Here is a 22,808-nt window from a genome sequence, read left to right on the forward strand (position 1 = left end):
ACCATTCAATTAAATTATTACCATTATTTAGTTAGATTGGTAAAAAGAAACAGTCATTAATTGTATAATTTATTCATTAATGCATACATGGCTGTCTCTGAAAAATGTTGATGTAATTCTTTTATAATGTAATGATATTGAACTTAGCAGTAGCTGAGTTTATCTGCCTGGATCAAGTGCCATTCTGTGACTTTGGCTAATATGCATTTTTTTTGCTGTGGTATTGTGATGGTATCGAGTATTGTGATACTAAACCTGGTATTGAAGTCAAAATTCACTACAAAACACTATAATGCACCACAAAAAACAAAACAGAGATACAAAACACAATCATAGAAAACAAACACCTCAGTAAGAAGGTCAATCAGCTGCCTGAATTGCCCTAGAGGCACCAGAACATCACATTTAAGAGTTTTGAAGATTATTCCACAAGTAATTTAAAAAAGCAGATTTACCTAACTCAGTGGAGATAGAAGGGATCTCCAGAGTTAGCTGTCCCTGAGACCGGGTCTGGTTAACAATGAAGTAAGGTATGGCGGAAGTTTGTGTAAGCTTTATAAACAAAAATAGTGCAATGCATCGATCTATGAAACTTGAGGGCCAGCCGATTTTCTGATACAGAATGCAGTGATGTGTACTGAACCCGTCGCCTGTAATTAAGCGTAGTGTGATGATAAGCTATGATAAACTGTGTCCAATGGCTTCAATACAGTGGCAGCTGCATTCATATAGACGATATCCCCATAGTCTATAACCGGTATGAATGTTGACTGAATAATTTGTTTTCTTCTGTTTAATGAAATGCATCAGTGGAGGCTGCTGAGGGGAGGACAGCTCATAATAATGGCTGGAACAGAGTAAATGGAATGGCATCAAACCTTGTGTTTGATACTATTCCACTTCAGTCATTACCACAAGCCCGTCCTCCCCAATTAAAGTGCCACCAACCCCCTGTGGAAGGCATGCCCTATTCCCCTAAAGGAATCGCATTTTAATGATTGACTTAACTCATCAATATGCTTTTTGAAAGATACCCAGATGTTTTTAAGCGGGCACATGATCAATGTAGGCACCATCCATAAATCATCAGAAACTGTTGAACTAAGCTTAAAAAGCTTTTTGGAAAATAACATATACTTAGTTTTACCTGCGTTAGGGACCAATTTCAGTTCAAGGGCTTTCCTCGTCCATGCAGGTATCTACCTATGCAGGACGTCATGTGTATGGAGTGCCTGTCTCGGAAGCTCCGAGAGGCGGTAACACAGTACCTGCGGCGGGTGAAGGTGGTGGACCTGTGTGCCAGCCGCTGGTGGGAGTACATTCCCTCAGGTAGGCAGAGAGGTACATGGTGTGCTTTGTATTTGATTATTGATTATGATTGATTATGATAATGATCCTATGCAGAATAGTTGATAGTTATTTTTTTTAATGGTCAATTTTTTGGGGCTGTCAAACACAAATGAAAGATTAAAGCACTTAAGATTGCAGGTAATATGATCGTACTCTGTGATAGGGAACCTATACAGACTGCACTCTGTAGTTAACCCTCTGTAACTGTTCTGGCCTGGTGCAATGGAGCAGGATTCACGGACCCCAATTTCCTTATGCTGCTGAAGAAGATGCCAGACCTGGAGCAGCTGTATGGACTGCACCCCCGCTACCTGGAGCGCCGCAAGGTCCGGGGATACCATGCTTTCAGCATCCCAGGAGTACTGGAGGCTCTTCAGGCCTGCCCCAATCTGCTGGTGAGTCTGGGGCTCATGTGTACTGCACTACTTTTGACAAGGGCCCATAGGGCTCTGGTTGAAAGTAGTGCACTATATATAGGGAATAGGGTGCCATTTGGGACACGGCCTGTGACTGTTATGTTCAATTCAGAAAACAACATTCATGTTGAGGTGATCTTCAAAGCTATTTATACGTTTGCATAAAGATCTTTTATAGTGATGTGATACATTTAGAGTTATACCAGCTCTATGATACTGTATGCCTAGTAGAGATGTTGTGTACGCTAAGATGTCTTCGTCTGTCCGTGTACGCTAAGATGTCTTCGTCTGTCCGTGTACGCTAAGATGTCTTCGTCTGTCCGTGTRCGCTAAGATGTCTTCGTCTGTCTGCAGGGAGTGGAGACGTCTCATCTGGAGCTGGTGGAGGTGATCTGGCACTACATGCCTCAGGTCCACATCCTGGGGAAGTTCCGCAGCCACAGCGGGGTGTTCCCCATTCCCCCCGAAAACAAGCTCGCCACCCCCATCGCCGCCAAAATACAAACCCTGCATCTCATCGGTGAGTGCATCAGGGACTATAGCTACCTGTCTGTTTAGGCCATGATACCCTAGCCTGGTAACAGAGCTGTGTGGGCTTTAGATAACTCCTTTGTTGTGCTCAATGGACAACTGTATTTACCAGGCTAAAGACACTCACCACAGTGTACTACGTTATTGTACTCCTCTTATGTCCCAGGGGTGAATGTGCCAGAGATCCCTTGTGTGTCCATGCTGAGACACCTCTACCTAAAGTGGGTTCGCCTGACCAAGCCCCAGCCCTTCAAAGACTTCCTGTGTGTCAGCCTACGGACCTTTGTGATGAGGAACTGCGCGGGCCCCACCAACTCCCTGAAGTACGTTCCCCTGGTGACAGGCCTGGCCTCAGCCCGCAACCTGATGCAGCTGGAGTTGGTCAGAGTACCCTTCCTTGGGGGGCTCATCCAGCACGTGGTGGAGGACAGCTGGAAGTCAGGTAAGCTGAAGGACCATCTTAATGATATTCAGTACAGTTTATGTGTGTTTCAATCACCCTCTGCATTTACTCCTACCTATTGTGCCCCAGGGGGATTTTGCAATTTGCACACTATTGTATTTGGTGCCTGTAAGAATGCACTTGAAGTTGACCTGGGCTACCTCATCATTACTGCTGCACGCAGGTAACAACTCACTGTTTAAGATCATTCAATAGATAAACATGATGAATGGGGAGATTTAGCGAGTGCTTTGGGTTTTCCTCTAGATTGCGTGAGGTTTGAATCCAGCCTTCCCTAACCAAAGATGGGGTGTTCTGTGCACTGAAGATGGCTGAACTGGAGTTCCCCCAGTTTGAGACTTTGCACCTCGGATACGTTGATGAGTTCCTATTGCAGTGTGAGTCAGTCAAGGTCTAAGATGTTATACTGTATAGTTACTAGTGCTGAGTAATTAGTGCTTTATGAGGTCAGTTTCGATTTGATCAAAAATATATATATCACGATTTAGGTTTCTATAATAACAAAAAAAAACATTAAATGCACTATGCATTATGTGGGTTGAATGCGGTAACAACACAGAATAAAACAATGAAAGTCCTGTGATGGAAGTGACTGCCCATGACTGCTTATCACACAAGTAATGTGAATAACCAACAGTTATTATAGGCACTATAGTGTTGCCAGCCTAATCTCGGGAGTTGATAGGCTTGAAGTCCTAAACAGCGCTGTGCTTGAAGCATTACGAAAAGCTGCTGGCAAACGGAGGAAAGTGCGGTTTGAATGAATGCTTACGAGCCTGCTGCTGCCTACTACCGCTCAGTCAGACTGCTCTATCAAATATCAAAATCATAGACTTAATTATAATAAACACACAGAAATACAAGCCTTAGGTCATTAATATTGTAAAATCCGGAAACTATCATTTCGAAAACAAAACGTTTATTCTTTCAATGAAATACSGAACCGTTCCGTAATTTATCGAACGGGTGGAAACCCTAAGTCTAAATATTGCTGTTACCTTGCACAACCTTCAATGTAATGTCATAATTATGTAAAATTCTGGCAAATTTAACTACGGTCTTTGTTAGGAAGAAATGGTCTTCACACAGTTCACAACGAGCCAAGCGGCCCAAACTGCTGCATTTACCCTGACTCTGCTTGCACTGAACGCAAGAGAAGTGACACAATTTCCCTAGTTAATATTGCCTGCTAACATGAATTTATTTTAACTAAGTATGCAGGTTTAAATAAATGCACTTGTGTATTGATTTTAAGAAAGGCATTGATGTTTATGGTTAGGTACATTGGTGCAACGATTGTGCTTTTTTCGCAAATGCGCTTTTGTTAAATCATCACCTGTTTGACGAAGTTGAAGTAGGCTGTGATTCAATGATAAATTAACAGGCACCGCATTGATTATATGCAACGCAGGACAAGCTAGTTAAACTAGTAATATCATCAACCATGTGTAGTTAACTAGTGATTATGTTAAGATTGATTGTTTTTTATAAGATAAGTTTGTAGTATGTGGCCGATATACAACGCCTAAGGTCTGTATCCAGGCACTCTGCGTTGCGCATAAGAACAACCCTTAGCCGTGGTATATTGGTCATATACCACACCCCCTTAGGCATTATTGCTTAATTATAACATTCCTACAACATTGCTACTATTGCTACAAACTCATGGCCTTAATACTACTGGTCCTCTGCTGCAGAGCTTCCTGAGGTGAATGGGATGGTGCTGGAGGAGAACATTGAGGCTGAGGTGGTGGGCCAGGCCTGGCCTGTCGAGGAGGAAGAACCGCCTGTTCCTGGTCCCAGTCAGCCTGCTGAGGAGGAAGAACCGCCTGGTCCCAGTCAGCCTGCTGAGGAGGAAGAACCGCCTGCCGTCCCAGTCAGCCTACTGAGGAGGAAGAACCACCTGGTCCCAGTCAGCCTACTGAGGAGGAAGAACCACCTGGTCCCAGTCAGCCGCACTGAGGAGGAAGAACGCCTGGTCCCGGTCAGCCTGCTGAGGAGGAAGAACCGCCTGGTCCTGGTCCCAGTCAGCCTGCTGAGGAGGAAGAACTGCCTGGTTTCTGGTCCCAGTCAGCCTGCTGAGGAGGAAGAACCGTCTGGTCCCAGTCAGCCTGCCAACCCTCAGCCTGACAAGGAACAAGCAGGTCTGGACAGAACTCCCTTTCCATAACAGGAAAGGACGTTTCTCTTTTTATTTTTCTCGTCTCTCTATCTCTCGTCTCCTCTGACTATCTCTCTCTCTCTCTCTCTCTCTCTCTCTCTCTCTCTCTCTCTCTCTCTCTCTCTCCTCTCTCTCTCTCTCTTCTCCTCTCTCTCTCTCTCTCTCTTCTCTCTCTCTCTCTCTCTCTCTCTCTCTCTCTCTCTCTCTCTCTCTCTCTCTCTCTCTCTCTCTCTTCTCTCCTCTCTCTCTCTCTCCTTCTCTCTCTCTCTCTCTCTCTCTCTCTCTCTCTCTCTCTCTCTCTCTCTCTCTCTCTCTCTCTCTCTCTCTCTCTCTCTCTCTCTCTCTCTCTCTCTCTCTCTCTCTCTCTCCTCTTTCTCTCTCTCTCTCTCTCTCTCTCTCTCTCTCTCTCCTCTCTCTCTCCTCTCTCTCTCTCTCTCTCTCTTCTCTCTCTCTCTCTCCTCTCTCTCTCTCTCTCTCTCTCTCTCTCTCTCTCCCTGTAGGTCCCAGTGGTGGTCAGTTGTGGTGAAGAAGCCCCAGTGGTGATGTCTGACTCGGACAGTGAGGATGAGGAGGGCCTACCGGCTCCTGGCTGGCCCCAGCAACACACCACCTATCCTCCTGAACCACCACAGGGCCCACTGGCAAGACTGCCACTGCTGAGGAGACAGCCACACACAGTAGTGAGTATAGCTGTTGCGGAGACCTTATTACCGGCAAACCGTCAGTCATAACCGCAGTAAAATCCTACGTGACCGTTGGGTCATGTTAATCTCCTCTTATGCACTCTGGACATGCGTTGGTAGTAGGCCTACCCAACTCGCTAACGACCGCTATGTCACTAATGGCCTGGTACGYCGTGCTCTATTTGCCCTCTAACCACTCTGACATCAATGCAATTGAAAATCACATCAAACACTTGTCAAAACTGTGTCATGCTTTTAAAACTCACCATTAGGCTACATTTTTCGACCTCACTGTGATGATCAATGTGAAGAAAGAAGTTCAACTGTAGGTTGAAACTGAGGGGGAAAACATGGTTGTTGTGGATGTTGTTTTTAAGCCAAACAAGGAAATGGACAGCGCTTTTCTGAGATGATAATGATTAATTCAAAGCATTTAAGATATTGCATGTAAAACACTCAAACGCATACTAAAACTTATACATATGCGTAGGCCTATATGCACCGGCCAGTTTATTAGGTATACCCAACTAGTACCGGGTCTGATCCCCCTTTGCCGCCGTAATAGTCTGAATTCTTCAGGGCATGGATTCTACAAGGTGTCGGAAACATTAGTTGCTGAATTGGTATCAAGAGACCTAACGTGTGCAAGGAAAACATTCCCTACACCGGTACACCACGGCCACCAGCCTGTACCAGGCAAGATGGGTCCATGGACTCGTGCTGCTTTCACAAAATCCTGACTGCCATCAGCATGACTCAACAGGAACAGGGATTCGTCAGACCAGGTGATGTTTTTCAATCAATTGTTCAGTGTTGATGATCTCGTGCCCACTGGAGCCACTTCTTCTTGTTTTTAGCCGATAGGAGTGTGGTCGTCTGCTGCAATAGCCCATCCGTGACAAGGACCGACGAGTTGTAGCTTTCCGAGATGCCGTTCTGCATACCACTGTTGTACTACGCCTTTATTTGTCTGTTTGTGGCCTGCCTGTTAGCTTGCATGATTTTTGCCATTGTCCTTCGACCTCTCTCATCAACGAGCAGTTTTCGCCCACAGGACTGCCACTGACTGGATGTTTTTTGTTTCACACCATTCTCTGGAAACCGAGGCCGTTTCTGAGATACTGGCATCGACGATAACGTCACGCTCAGTCGACTAGGTCACTCGTTTTGCCCGTTCTAACATTTAATTGAATAGTAACTGAATGCCTCAATGCCTATCTGCTTTATATAGCAAGCCACGGCCACGTCTCACTGTCTGTAGGAGCAAACCATTTTCAGGAATACGGTGGAGTACGTAATAACTGTCTGGTGCATGTACTGTATATGAGCGTGAATTAAAATAATGATTGTGCCGTTATACAATACATGGCCTACCGCATATTACTCACGGCAGAAAAACATACAAAAAAATACTGATTTAAGATGTCTTTAGTACATAATTGGTGTAGCCTATACTCCAAAATGAAACAAATTCTAGTAATTGCCTTTGTGTGGACTATATTATTATGCATACGGGATGGACTGGTTACCTAATGTTATGCGCCAGACATTCTATCCATGAGTGTGGGAGAGAACATATAGGCAGGCCTAGGCAATGCTGTTGGTTCTTGATTGTGCAGGGTGGATTACCGTGTTGGCCTACAATTCTACAGTGCCTTTGGAATGTATTCAGACCAATTTACTTTCCCCGCATTGTTACGTTAGAGCCTTATTCTAAAATGTATTAAATAGTTTTTTTCCCTCAAATCTACACACAATACCCCATAATGACAAAGCAAAAACTGAAATATCACATTTACATAAGTATTCAGACCCTTTACTCAGTACTTTGTTGAAGAACCTTTGGCAGCAATTACAGCGTTGTGTCTTCTTGGGTATAACGCTACAAGCTTGGCACACCTGTGCATTTGGGGAGTTTCTTCCATTCTTCTCTGCAGATGCTCTCAAGCTCTGTCAGGTGTGATGGGGAGCGTTGCTGCACAGCTATCTTCAGGTCTCTCCAGAGATGTTAGATCGGGTTCAAGTCCATGCTCTGGCTGGGCCACTCAAGGACATTGAGACTTGTCCCAAAGCCACTCCTGTGTTGTCTTGGCTGTGTGCTTAGGGTCGTTGTCCTGTTGGAAGGTGAACCTTCGCCCCAGTCTGAGGTCCTGAGCGCTCTGGATCAGGTTTTCATCAAGGATCTGTGTGCTCCGTTCATTTTTCCCTCGATCCTGACTAGTCTGCCAGTCCCTGCCACTGAAAAACATCCCCACCGCATGATGCTGCCACCACCATGCTTCACCGTAGGGATGGTGCCAGGTTTCCTCCAGACGTGACGCTTGGCATTCAGGCCAAAAAGTTCAATCTTGGTTTCATCAGACCAGAGAATCTTGTTTCTCATGGTCTGAGAATCCTCCAAGCGGACTGTCATGCGCCTTTTACTGAGGAGTGGCTTCCGCCTGGCCACTCTACAATAAAGGCCTGATTGGTGGAGTGTTGCAGAGATGGTTGTCCTTCCGGAAGGTTCTCCAATCCCCACAGAGGAACTCTAGAGCTCTGTCAGAGTGACCATCGGGTTCTTGGTCACCTTCCTGACCAAGGCCCTTCTCTCCCGGTTTCTCCGTTTGGCCTGGCGGCCAGCTGTAGGGAGAGTCTTGGTGGTTCCAAACTTCTTCCATTTAATAATGATGGAGGCCACTGTTCTTGGGGACCTACAATGCTGCAGACATTTTTTTTGTACCCTTCCCCAGATCTGTGCCTCGTCACAATCCTGTCTCGGAGCTCTACGGACAATTCCTTCGACCTCATGGCTTGGTTTTTGCTGTGACGTGCACTGTCAACTGTGGGATCTTATATAGACAGATGTGTGCCTTTCCAAATCATGTGCAATCAATTGAATTTACCACAGGTGGACTCCAATCAAGTTGTAGAAACATCTCAAGGATGATCAATGGAAACAGGATGCACCTGAACTCAACTTCAAGTCTCATATTAAAGGGTCTGAATACTTATGTATATAAGGTATTTCTGTTTTTTCATTTGAAGACATTAGCAAATATTTCTAATAACCTTTTTTCACTTTGTCATTATGGGGTATTGTCTAGATGGCTGAGGATTTTTTACTGTATATTATAGTGAATTTAATTTTGAATAGCCTAGTAATAGGGCATTTTTAATATTTTCATAATAGGCTGACACATGACCTTTTAGATAGAGTATCTCACCACCATGTGTTTCCATCTCTCCTCTTTCCTTCATTCCTTTCTCCAGCACGCAAAGATGGGGGCTGTCAACCGTTTAATATGTTTCGTTGTGAAAACATGTTACTGTTGATGTTCCCGAACAGATTTCACTTGGTTTCCCAAATGAAGCTTTGGGTAGCTGCAGCACAGGGTTGAAGAGCCCATGGCATACAGAGATTGGGTGGAATATCACCTGTAGCGCAGCAAGAGGCAGCATGCTCCTCAAACAGTGGTTGATACGTGACGTGAAATAACTGTTCTTATAAGACATTTCTATATATGCAATCCTGTGTGAAAGCATAGTTGTAATGTCTGAGGATCCCAGCTGCTACTATATGTATTTCACAGGCACTCACCTTTAAAACCGGCATGATTTAAACCGCGGGTAAGCGGCCTCCGTGCATACGGATTAGGTATTTTTTCCCCCCTGACCCTGTTCCTACCCATTTGATAGTTGTCMATTTCTAAATCGAAACAAATTTTCCACATACGACAAAATTTAAATTGAGAGTAGTCTGATGGGTGACAATATATGATCACTTGATGAGAGAACAGGGTGTGCAGCCCGAGGCAAAGAACAGGGCACAAGCTTTTTTTGCTACCTTTTTCAAATAGTCAGTAGGATAGTGGCAGCATGCAGCCCATGTATATTAGATTTCTTAGACATTCTAAATTTGCCAAATAAATCTAAATCTAGCGTAGAAGACTTTTACGCTCGACATAGCCACTTCATATCCTTTTCTAGTTTATTCAGCTAAGATGCAAAACATGTTTGTTAATTAATGGTCAATTACCGTAAGACCGGCACCCATTTGCATTACATAGTCCTAGTAGTGAGTCTCTCAAATCTTTACTCCTCACATCGAAAAGAGGCTTTTACAATTCTGGTAGAATATGAGACCATAAGAGCCAAAATGTTGACGATGAAAAGCTATTTTCTATCCTTACCATGAGACTCAATTATTTCCATGGCTTGTATTTACATTGTCACAGCTAGTCTCAGTATGTTCTTAGTCCTGTGCTGTGTGTGTTCCAGGTAAAGGGAAGACGCCCCTGCGTCAGCGAGGGACGCCCCTGCGTCAGCGAGGGACGCCCCTACAGGAGCCCAGCTGTGAGAAGAGCTGCCAGGTCACCAGTGAGCAGATCAAGGCTGACTTGAAGGCTGCAACTGAGGTCCCTGACAAAGACAAGAGCTCCAAGGAGCCTGCGGCAGGAGCAGGGGAGGCTGGGGGGCAGAGACTGCTGGGGGGACAGTCTGCACCACAGGGGGCTGTGTATGCTCTGTCCACTGGAGAGAAGACTCTGCTAACCAGGAGGAACAGTCCAGAGCCCGAGCAGGGGACGAGGGGACAGTCAGGACTCGCTGCACCTGCAGTAGGGCTCGCCCCGGCCCAGAGGAAAGGACTCGAGGTGGGCCCAACCACCCATCCTCTGGAGGGTCAGGAGGAGGGGACAGGACCCTAGATAGGAGGCAGGATCTGGGGGGGGAGAGCAGGGGCAGAGGGGCTGGAGGCCGGGGACCCTGTTGAGGAGAGCCCAGCCAGGGCGAGGGGTATGGCTGAGGGGCATGGTGGTGAGAGGATGTCGGGCCAGAGCTTCAGGGAGGTCCACGGAGCAGAGCCCCAGCCCAGGGGGTTAAGGGACAGCTTCCCCAGTAGACCTTTCACCCGCGCCCGCAGCAGACTGTCGCTCTCTGTCAGAGCATGGAACACTTGTAACACTCATAATTTGAAATCCATGTCATCAAATTGTATTCAATATTGTAAGCTGAAGAAACACAGGTAGTCGAGTGTGTCTGTGGCTTTAATAGTGAAGGAGGAAGCCTGTGGAAAATGTGAGTTCCTCATAGAGCTTCTGTTGTTTCTTCTCATGCAGAGCTGTCCAAGCCTCGGGTCACGGTGAAGAGGAAACCCACAGCAGACAAGTCCACCAGCACCAGCGACCCGGTCACTGAGGACGATCATGTACAGGTAGGGACACTACACCTACTGGGATGAGTCTCAGGCTGCGTCCCAATTGCCACTACATAGGGAATAGGGTGCCATTTCGGGGGGGGGGGGGGGGCCCTTCTCCCTGAGCAAAGCAGCACAGAACTTCATGGTGAAATGAAGGACATGAACTCCCTTCTAACTGCAGCGCCCTGTGACACAATCCCTTCCTATGCCATGAATGCCATGAAGGTGCGGATGCTGAAATCCAAAAACCTGGTGGGAATCACCCTCACCAACTGTGGCATCACTGACCTGGTGCTGAAGATGCCCCAAGATGTTTGTTCACGGTAGGTTTCCCTTCTATGTATAATCAGGGCTTGATAAGGAACATAATTAGTGGGCCATTCTCTCATACTAAGGTTAAGTCCCAAATGGCACCGTACTTTTGAGAAGTAGTGTACTATATAGAGAATAGGGGGACATTTAAGAGGCATGTGGGCCCTGGTCAAAAGTAGTGTTCTATATAGGGAGTAGGGTGCCATTTGGGATGAACATTAACCCTCTACTGTCCCCCGCTGTGTCCCTAGCCACGCGCTGCAGAGTGCTGAAGCATCTGAAGGTGGAAAGTGCTCCCATAGTGAACCGTTTCGACTACGCACAGTGTAAGAAGCTGGACATGGAGCAGGTCCTGGATCAGATCCTCCGCATGCCCCCTGAGAGGAACCGTATCATCTACATGCGCCCCATGCAGCAGGTCAGGACCACTGCCTGGAACTCCTTCTGAAACCTTGTATAGTCCATAGCTCCCAACTAATAAAATTGGATTGTAACCTAGGTCAAATATGTGTATAATCTCAATTCAGTCTGTCTGCACATTAAATAGGATTTGCAGAGGAAATGTGACCAGGTTTTCTCCATAAAGCACATTATATAACCCCTTTGTGTGTAACGGATGTGAAATGGCTAGCTAGTTAGCGGGTACGCGCTACTAGCATTTCAATCAGTTACGTCACTTGCTCTGAAACCTAGAAGTAGTGTTGCCCCTTGCTCTGCAAGGGCCGCGCCTTTGTGGAGCGATGGGTAACGATGCTTCGTGGGCGACCGTTGTTGATGTGTGCATAGGGTCCCTGGTTCGCGCCCGGGGCGAGGGGACGCCATAAAGTTATACTGTTACATTGATGCTGTTGACCCGGATCACTGGTTGCTGCGGAAAATGAGGAGGTTGAAAGGGGGGTGAGTGTAACGGATGTGAAATGGCTAGCTAGTTAGCGGGTACGCGCTACTAGCATTTCAATCAGTTACGTCACTTGCTCTGAAACCTAGAAGTAGTGTTGCCCTTGCTCTGCAAGGGCCGCGGCTTTTGTGGAGCGATGGGTAACGACGCTTCGTGGCGACGTTTTGATGTGTGCAGAGGGTCCCTGGTTCGCGCCCGAGGTCGGGGCGAGGGGACGTACTAAAGTTATACTGTTACATGTGCATGATATGGTTTGTAAACCTAGTCTTACTCTGACCATCTCCTTGTTCCCTGTCCTAGATTGACTCTCTGGCCCTGGAGAGGAAACTGTTCCATGGGCCGTACCCCTACCACATCTCCATCATACATGAGTTCAGCAACCCCCCCAACGTCAGGAACAAGGTCAGAGTACGCAGCTGGATGGACACCATCGCCAACATCAGCCAGTGAGTAACACATACTGCTATCTAGTAATGTTACTTTCACCTGAAAGATCCTCTGTTAAATAGACACAGTATATGACCAAAAGTCAGTATATGACCAAAAGTATGTGGACATCTGCTCGTCGAACATCTCATTCTAAAATCATGGTCATTAATATGGAGTTGGTCCCCCCTTTGCTTCTATAACAGCCTCCATTCTTCTGGGAAGGCTTTCCACTAGATGTTGGAATATTGCTGTGGGGACTTCCATTCAGCCACGAGCCTTAGTGAGGTCGGGCGATTAGGCCTGGCTCGCAGTTCGCATTCCAATTCATCCCAAAGGTGTTCAATGGGATTGAGGTCAGGGTTCTGTGCAGTCCAGTCAAGTTCTTGCACACCGATCTCGACAAATCATTTCTGTATGGACCTGGCTTTGTGCACGGGGGGCATTGTCATGCTGAAACAGGGAAGGGCCTTCCCAAACTGTTGCCACAAAGTTAGAAGCACAGAATCGTCTAGACTGTCATTGTATGCTGTAGTGTTAAGATTTCCCTTCACTGGAACTACGGAGCCCGAACCATGAAAAAACAGTCCTAGACAATTATTCCTCCTCCACCAAACTGTAAAGTTAGCACTATACACTTCCACATCACAGTAACAACCCTTACAGTTGACCAGGGCAGACATTTTGACAAACTGACTTGTTTGGAAAGGTGGCATCCTATGACGGTGCCACGTTGAAAGTCAGCGAGCTCTTCAGTAAGGCCATTCTACTGCCGATGTTTGTCTATGACTGTGTGCTCGATGTTATACACCTCTCAGCAACAGCTGTGGCTGAAATGGCCCAATCCCTAATTTGTTTTATTCTAACACTTTTCCCACGTGCAAAATAACATTCTGAACCTGTTAGTCAGTTTATATGGCTCCTTTCTGTTCCTTTTTAAACTTCTTATTTAATATTTTACATTTAGCTCGAAATTAAAATACTTCAATAGGTAGAGCAGCTTGCTATGGAGCGGGCAGGCTATGTACATGTAGGGTGCGGCATGCGACTGAAAGGAGGAGGAGCGGCGGAGCGGCTTCTATGGAGGAACTTTTAATGTATTTGAACTTCAGAGAGTTGTTAATCCAACCACGGTGTCAGATTTCAAAAAGGCTTTACGGCGAAAGCATATCATGCGATTATCTGAGAACAGTGCCCAGCAGACAAATCATTACAAACAGTTACCAGCCAAATAGAGGAGTTACACAAGTCAGAAGTAGAGATAAAATTAATCACTGACCTTTGATGATCCTCATATGGTTGCACTCACAAGTCTCTCTTTATATACAAAAACCTCTGTTTTGTTTGCGTTTTGTTCAGTAATCCACAGGCTCAAAGGCAATCACAACAGCCAGACGAAAAATCCGAAAAGTATCAGTGAAGTTCGTAGAAACGTGTCAAACAATGTTTATAATCAGTTCTCAGGTTGTTTTTTGCCTAAATAATCGATAATATTTCAAACGGACAATATAAAAGGTAAACAAGAAAGGCGCACTCTCGGTCTCGCGAATGAAAAATCTTTGGGACACTGAATGGTCCACTCATTCAAAGTGTTCTTACTCCCTAATTTTTCAGAATACAAGCCTGAAACCATTTCTAAAGACTGTTGACATCTAGTGGAAGCCATAGGAAGTGCAATTTGAGTCCTAATTCAATGGAATCTGTATAGGCAGTCAATGGAAAACTACAAAAATAGAAAAATCCCACTTCCTGGATGGATTTTTCTCAGGTTTTTGCCTGCCATATCAGTTCTGTTATACTCACAGACATTATTTTAACAGTTTTTGAAACTTTATAGTGTTTTCTATCCAAATCTACCAATTATATGCATATCCTAGCTTCTGGGCCAGAGAAACAGGCAGTTTACTTTGGGCACGCTTTTCATCCGGAGGTGATAATAGAGCACCCTACCCTAGTGCGGTTAACTAACGTTGGACCAGAGCTAGCCCTTGACCATGACTCTCCATTCCATTACACGAAGTGCCGCATAGAGTTTTAGAGAGCTAGACCAGAGCTAGCTAACAAGCTAGCTAGCTAGCTAGCACGCTTGTGTGTGCAAAGCGGCACCAGAATTAAAATAAAAACACATGTTTTTGTAATTAATAAATCCAATGAGACATGGCATAACTGGAGTACACTTAACTAGCATTGAAAAAGTGAATCCACTGTTCTCTAATAAAAAATCAATCTCCCTAATTTCTGAATCACGCCTTTAGAGGCTACTGCCCTATAGACATGGTATCACTGGCCATTTTTAATAATGGAACACTAGTCACTTTAATAATGTTTACATACTGCTTTACTCATCTCATATATATATATATATATATATATATATATATATATATATATACTGTATTCTATTCTACTGTATTTTAGTCAATGCCACTCCGACATTGCTTGTCCTAATATTTATAGATTTCTTAATTCCATAATTTTAATTTTAGATTTGTATGTATTGTTGTGTAGTGTTAGATACTACTGTACCGTTGGAGCTAGGAACACAAGCATTTTGCTACACCCGCAATAACATCTGCTAAATAAGTGCATGTGACTAATAATATTTGTAGCGTCACTAGCTACAGTAGACTATGCAGGCTTTAGGGGAGGGGCAGGTAGCCTACACACACAAACTGGCAAAGATTTTCAGTTGGCAAGCAGGCAGACACTTGTGGGACTGGAAAGAAATGCCCAGAACATAAAATAATGTTATTAACTGGTTCCCATGCTTTTAAAATAATGGTTCTGTTCCGGAACAGTATAGATCACTTTCGTTCTTGCATCTGGTTCTGTTCCTCTAAAAAATGTTGTTCTTTCACAGTTTTCTGTTCTGTTCCCTGAATGGGTTCCAACCCCTGATGTTTGGTGTATTGCTGCCCTTCTGTTTCCTACAGTAGATCGCTTTCTTTATCATGGCCCTGGTGTCATTATAACTACAGCCAGCAGGTGGTGCTGTTGAGTCCTTTCTGACCTCAATCACTGTACTGTTGACATGGTGGTCAAGAACCAGTGTCCAGTTCCTTCCTTCCTCTATCTAAAAACCCGACATAAACAACCACTTTCATTTCATCAACAGGGAGCTCATTAAGTATGAGTTCTTCCCCGAAGCCACGCGGACGGAAGGGGATGTGAAGAAGTATCCCAACTACCCCTGGGGCCGAGACATCTACACCTTGGAGGGTGAGATGGAGGAAGTCCTGTTCAGCACTCTGAGACTGAGATTGGGTCTCTTCACAGCGGAGCTACGTCCTCCCGTAGGGTCACTATGCTACGTCCTCCCCTAGGGTCACTATGCTACATCCTCCCCTAGGGTCACTATGCTACGTCCTCCCCTAGGGGGTCACTATGCTACGTCCTCCCCTAGGGTCACTATGCTACGTCCTCCCCTAGGGTCACTATGCTACGTCCTCCCCTAGGGTCACTATGCTACGTCCTCCCGTAGGGTCACTATGCTACATAAACTAAACTTTTGTGTTTTTCCATGCTCCATTTATTGTCCCCCTCAGGTTTTCATGATGCGATTCCTACATTATTTAATCAGTTTTTCTCAATAGTTCCTTCACTAGTCCCTTAGTGTTTTGGTGGCAGCTGCTGCTCTGCCCTGTTGTGATGCATCTACTCTCTCTGTCTGTAGGAGTGGTAGATGAAGTCCCCTACTCCATGATCACAGACTTCCCCTGGCTCCGTACCCTACGTACAGCTGACCCCAACATTTACGCATGCTACGACTGAGGATGATGAGAGCCGTGAGTGGCCATCACTATGTCCACAGCTCCACCTGCTGTCCTATTTCTACAATCATGTGTTATATGAGCCCAGTGATCTGGCTCTTTGTCTTTATTATTTTATTTTACCTTTATTTAACTAGGCAAGTCAGTTAAGAACAAATTCTTATTTTCAATGACGGCCTAGGAACAGTGGGTTAACTGCCTTGTTCAGGGGCAGAACGACAGATTTGATCTTGCAACCTTTTGGTTACTAGTCCAACGCTCTAACCACTAGGCTACGCTGCCGCCCCGTGTGTTGAGCCATTCACATGAATGTTTAGATCTTTTCAGGGCCTTCTTCTGTGATCGGTCTGGTACCTACCTGATAGGTAGCACTGAGTCTGTGCCAGTCAATCATAAGGTGCAGCCACTCTCTTAGTCCTGCAGCCACTCTCTTAGTCCTGCAGCCACTCTCTTAGTCCTGCAGCCACTCTCTTTGTCCTGCAGCCACTCTCTTTGTCCTGTGTCCTGCAGCCACTCTCTTTGTCCTGTGTCCTGCAGCCACTCTCTTTGTCCTGTGTCCTGCAGCCACTCTCTTTGTCCTGCAGCCACTCTCTTTGTCCTGTGTCCTGCAGCCACTCTCTTTGTCTTGCAGCCACTGTCTTTGGCAAACAGGTTCTCTATTTATAGATCATTTACAGTTCTGTTATGAGTAGTACAGGTGGTCTTTGTGTCTTGAGCCATTTACGTAGTTAGAATAACTCTGAACTTCCTCTAAAATGGTAGCACCATTTAAGTCTGTGATTGTCAACCCTCTTCTCCTGTGTCTCTCCTGCAGCTACCATCTACGCCCAGCGGAGGAAGGGCAAGCTCTCGGCAGACATCTGCATGGAGACCATTGGCGAGGAGATCTCTGAGCGGCGCCAGATGCGGCAGGGCGTCTTCCAGCGCGTGGCCGTGGTCTTCATACACTACTGTGACGTACAGGGTGAACCTGTGGACGATGACCACATCTAGTGCTTTCTGTCCTGGGAGAGAGACAGCGGGAGGGGCTCTGTAGTGCAGACTCAACGCCCCTTGTGCCTGCCTGCCAGGCTCCTACTGTGACTTCTGCACCCACCCAATGTTGAGTGAGAACTAGTGCTTGACTGCCTTTCCTATGGCGCTCCAGGGAGTTGGCACTGGGGTGTCTGTCTCGAGTTGCCTTGTTTTTGTATTTGCTGACCTTACATGAAGGGAGAGAGAAAGGCTGCTCAGTGTGTTTGTTCTCTTCTTAGCCATGGTTTAGGGATTGTTTCTCTCAGTGGGGGATTGACAGTTGCTTGAACTTTGAGGAGTTAGAGCTCCGCTATGTTGCTACCATTCATACTCATAGATACGTTATGTTGACCTCTCATCTTTCCATGCACTGCCTCTCAGTAAAGGTGATGTTGGAATTGTGTGGTGGCCGGTGTATGTGTGAAAGCACCCAGGGTAGTGTGTATGCCTATGTTATTGTATGAATTGGATATCTGCATCGAGAGAAAACGGTGTGCATTAGCTTGGTGGAGAATTGAAAGCGCAGGGCTTAGTATTCTGTTCTCACTGGGATGTTACTTTTCTGAGGTTTTGAAATCCCTTTTTGTGTTTCAGAGAGATTTCCACTGCCATGGAAGAATATCAGTGTTTGAGAGTTTGGTGTTCTCACCTCCTACCTCTGGTGCTGACAGAAACCAGCTTTAGAGAAGCACCCTCAAGCTAAACGCTGCAAGTGCCCTTAGATTTGTTTGTAAAGAACATTTAGCTTTTGTTTCGTTTTTTCAAATTAGTTTTTTTTCTTATTTCTGCTTTGTTTAAATTAGTATTTCCTGTTTTTAATCCTTTTCTTCACCTCTTTTCCTGAGGTCTGTCATTTGGGGGGGGGTCGGTTGGTTTGGTGTGCATTATGAGTTATGGTCTGTATTGCTCAGTTCTATTTACCTCACGACTTGGTCAAACGAGAGAGGACCGCGGCGGAATCCAAAGAAATGTGTTACCAAATAATTTCCACAAATTATCCTGAAGAAGAAAAATAGGAAAAAATACATTTAATTTATTTAGTCTTTCATGCATACAAGCATTTCAGAATTCTCCCTGCCTCTAATTGAACTCTCATTTCAAGACTAAGAAGGGCGCTGGCTGCTTTGATTTAAGGGGCATGGCTAGATAGGGTCCTAAAAGCATGTCTCATTCATCTCTAGATGACTGCAGGCATGCGGACTGTGTCCAAGCAAGAGGACCTTCCTTCAACACATTTGCTCCACATTGTGTTTTATGTGGAATAATAATACTGCTCTTTGGGAAGCACAGCTAAGTTTTGTTCATGTATGTGCACTGCACTGTAACACAGGAGGTAGGAGAAGAACAGGACAGGAACGTACCATATGATCTGGAGCTTCTTTTCAAGCTCTCTGGAGGTGAAAAATACACTACTTTGCTCCCTAGTGTCTCCTACCTTTTGGATGTTTGAGTTTCAACAGGCTGTTGGACAGGAAGTCAGGTGGTGTATGCCAACAAACACGCATTTTGTCTTGACTACGCTGAATCTGTTAACTGTGAAAGAACCCCGTGTTCCTGAACTGAAGTTAGTTAAGGAAATCTATTTTGAAGGCCACTTTAAGAGTCTGAGGAAGAGCCATTAAAGTGGGATGACTCCATTTATTGCTGCTCTACTGTTTCTCTAGTCTGGGTGACTCCCTCCACCCTCCTCTTCCAAAGCCAAGCCAGTCTGGGTGACTCCCTCCACCCTCCTCTTCCAAAGCCAAGCCAGCCTGGGTGACTCCATCCACCCTCCTCTTCCAAAGCCAAGCCAGCCTGGGTGAACTCTCCCACCCTCCTCTTGTTCCAAAGCCAAGCCAGCCCTGGGGATCAACCCTCCACCCTCCTCTCCAAGCAAGCACCACTGGGTGACTCCTCTCCACCTCCTCTCCAAAGCCAAGCCAGCCTGGTGACTCCTCTCCACCCTCTCTTCCAAGCCAGCCAGCCTGGGTGACTCCCCCCCTTCACCCTCCTCTTCCAAAGCCAAACCAGCCTGGTGACTCCTCCACCCTCCTCTTCCAAAGCCAAGGCCAGCCTGGGTGACTCCCTCCACCCTCCACCCTCCTCTTCCAAAGCCAAGCCAGCCTGGGTGAAATCTCCTCCACCCTCTCCTTCCAAAAGCAAGCCAGCCTGGGTGACCCCTCCCAGCCTCGCTCCCCTCTCTTCAAACCAAGCCAAGCCTGGGTGCTCCTCCACCTCTCTTCTAGCCAACAGCCAAGCCAGCCTGGGTGCACTCCCTCCACCCTCCTCTTCCAAGCCCAAGCCAGCCTGGGTGACTCCATCCACCCTCCTCTTCAAAGCCAGCCTGGGTGAATCCTCCACCTCCTCTTCTAAAGCCAAGCCAGCCTGGGTGACTCCCTCCACCCTCCTCTTCCAAAGCCAAAGCCAGCCTGTGTGACTCCTCCACCCTCCTCTTCCAAAGCCAAGCCAGCCTGGGTGACTCCCTCCACCCTCCTCTTCCAAAGCCAAGCTAGTAATGCTTGTGGATTTAATCTAAATACGCTAATCACTGCAGAAAAAAGCCTGTACAAAAACACATGTACAGATACGCTGTATTTAATGGATCTTAGATTTGTTTTATATGTTTATATAAAAACAACTATTTCACATAATAAAAAGGGAGACATGAATCAAGTGGAGCACCACTGTGTGTCATGCGTTGTCTGTTAGTGATTTAAATGTGAATCCTCTTTTTATTGAAACTGACCAGTTCACAGTGAGCTCTATAGAGTCTTTATACTGGAAAAAAATACGTCCCAAATGTCACCCTATTCCCTATATAGTGCTCTACTTTTTAATAGAGCCCTATGGACCCTGGTCAAGAGTAGTGCACTGTATAGAACATAGGCTCTAGAAAGCACCTGTGCATCATTCTAATTAAAATAATGAAGTCCCCATCAAAATCCATCTGTTTAAGCTAGAGATATCTGATTGTCAGCCCTCATCATCTTCGGCTGTTTAGAGACCAGGAGACATCCCGAAAATCACTCTTCTCACAAACGTCTTTAGCGTCTGAACGGTTTGACCTACAAACTAATATCACCACTCTATGGAAAGGTGAGACTCAAACACGATGGTGTCCTCTTTCGTTTTTGTAGCGGGTCGCCAAACGAGCTATGGGAACTCCTTCCCCTTCACGCGATGTGATTGATATGCTTAATATCGAAGATATTTACAGTCACGCCACACCCTTACTGTACCCATGTGACCTGTCACTAAAAATGGCTATGTGACATGACATACTGTCTAATACGTCACTCACGTTTGTTTTACATTACGAGTTTGCTATTAATCACCTTCAGATTACTCTTATACAATTCTACAACTAGCTAACCTGATTGCTTTTTGTCGGGCATGTCCATCCTTGTGTTAGCTCGCTAGTTCTTTGCAATCTGATGATGATGATAATGCTATGCACCACAGCTCGCCGCGGTGACGGTTGACCAGAAAAGATCCATGTCTGAAATCTTTGAGAGGGTAAACGAAAACCTCAATATGAAGCATGTACCTACTGCCATGACGTCCACATCCAAGTTTTGATTAATTCAGTTCTTCAAAGACTGAGACATCCATCCTGTTGTTCAAATACTTTGTGAGTGAGCTCCAATACATTTGGAGCACGCCAAATGACCGAACCCCTGCCATGCCAAACATACACACTCGCTTAGCTACAGTTCCTGGTGCAGATGAGAATGATTTTGTCCATTTCTCCCATATGGACAAATCATTTGCTTTGCTTGTTCTGCCTGCTTCTCTCCGTCACAGTTCAGACCAAGAGCTGCCTAACAAACGATGCAGGACATCTGATCGCTTCCTACGCAGGACACATGACAGCACTGCTTCAGCCGCTAGGCTTAGCAATTCAGCAGCGATACCGGCCTTCTATCAGAAGGAGCTGTGGGACCGCCTCTCTGCAAACTAGGATGCTGAGACCATGAACAAACTGTATACAGTTAYAGACCTACTCATCCAATGCCTTCAGGGCAATGATCACATGTTTGGCAATACTGTGTGTTGCACGGTGCCACCTATGGTAACCGCAGTCCAAGCTCCCTGACAAAGAAGGTTCCACTCCTAGGTGTACCCATATCACCAGGCCAGACATTTGGCCCAGCAGCACCCTACTTCCAAGTGTCTTAAGGAGGACAGGGAAGCACAGATGGAGGTTCAGCGCCTCATTCCAAAGCCTGGAATGCTTCAGCAGCAAACCGTTACTCCCGTCGCAAGGCCCCAACTGGGATGCCAAGAAACCAGGCCCAGACTCACACTGCACCTGCTGTGGAGGAACAGACCTTCTCAGCCATACCGAAGAGGTGGAGCGCAGAGGCGACACGATATGCAGGCCGCATCCCCTCTGCACCATAGCATGCAGAGCCTGGACCAAGACTCAACACCATTTCCTCTGGCACCACCATTCCAGCTGGAAAAAGTCAACGGCCAACAAATGGGTGTTTTGTGTACTCTAACGCAAGGCTACGCAGTACAGTTTGTCAGCAACCCCCACGCTTCAGGGATGTCATAAAAACAAAAGCAAACACTCTGCTCAGAAATCTCCTGGTTCCTGGAAAAGCATGCAGTCAAAGAGGTAGAACCAGCGCAACAAAACAGCGGGTTCTAATCAATCTATTTTATTGTGCCAAAAACGGGGCGGAGGCCTCCGTCCGATCCTGGACCTAATATGCCTGAATCATCATCTTTCAGCACTTCAAAATGCTGCCAATCAAAACTATCCTTCAGTCAGTAAAACCAGGTGATTGGTCCACCACAGTGGCATACTTCCATATCCCCATCACACAGAAAATACCTGATTTGCCGTCGAATAACATGTTTTTCAGTTTCCTGTTCTACCCTTATGCCTTTCGCTCACCCCTCGCACTTTCACAAAGTGCATGATCGACACTATCCAGAAAGAGTGGTATCTTTGACAAATTGTCTTTTAACATTCAAACTGAGAAAACGGGTGATGGCGCTAGAGAGTCAGCGGCTCCTAGCTGCTGCAGTCCATGTTGTACTGTTGGGCTTGCTCCACATGTGGTTAATTAATACAGCACTGGTACAACAGACACAGTCTATGTCCCAGAAAGGACCAACACAAAAAGCTGGACATTTCAATGAGTTGCTGGAAAGCAATACAATGGTGGCGCCTAGCACTTAAATTCCCAGTGGAGTTCTCCTAGGTGCAGTTTGCAACCGGGTGACTTTGATCACAGACGCCTCTGTACAGGGATGGGGAGCAGTCTTGAAGCATTCAGGGGTCCATGGTGTATGGTCAGCACCATGAACAACGGCTTACGTCAATGTACTGGAGTTCACCTTGGACTCCGGCACTTCCTCCCAGTACTGATAGGACAACATGTACTGACAACAGAACCATAGATGCACACATCAGCCGCCAGGGCAGACTATATCTCCTAGATATAGGACAGATACTTCAAAACCTTATTTCTTATGATACATTTTTTGACTTTGTTTTTCTATTTATGAATGTGTTATTCAAGGTGTTTATTTGGGCTATAGCAGTTAAGGGCAAATTCAATAWTTTTTTTTTATACTTACAGGGGTCCTAAAATTCAAGAGACACAAATTC

The 22,808-nt window shown here is 45.9% G+C and overlaps 1 pseudogene; it reads left to right on the forward strand.

The window, feature by feature from the left end:
• The first annotated feature begins 1,217 nt into the window (after positions 1-1,217).
• On the forward strand, positions 1,218-17,234 carry LOC111967106 (F-box only protein 38-like; annotated as a pseudogene).
• The last annotated feature ends 5,574 nt before the right edge of the window (positions 17,235-22,808 follow it).

This window comes from Salvelinus sp. IW2-2015, linkage group LG8 (genome assembly GCF_002910315.2).
Source record: "Salvelinus sp. IW2-2015 linkage group LG8, ASM291031v2, whole genome shotgun sequence".
Lineage (NCBI taxonomy): Eukaryota > Metazoa > Chordata > Actinopteri > Salmoniformes > Salmonidae > Salvelinus > Salvelinus sp. IW2-2015.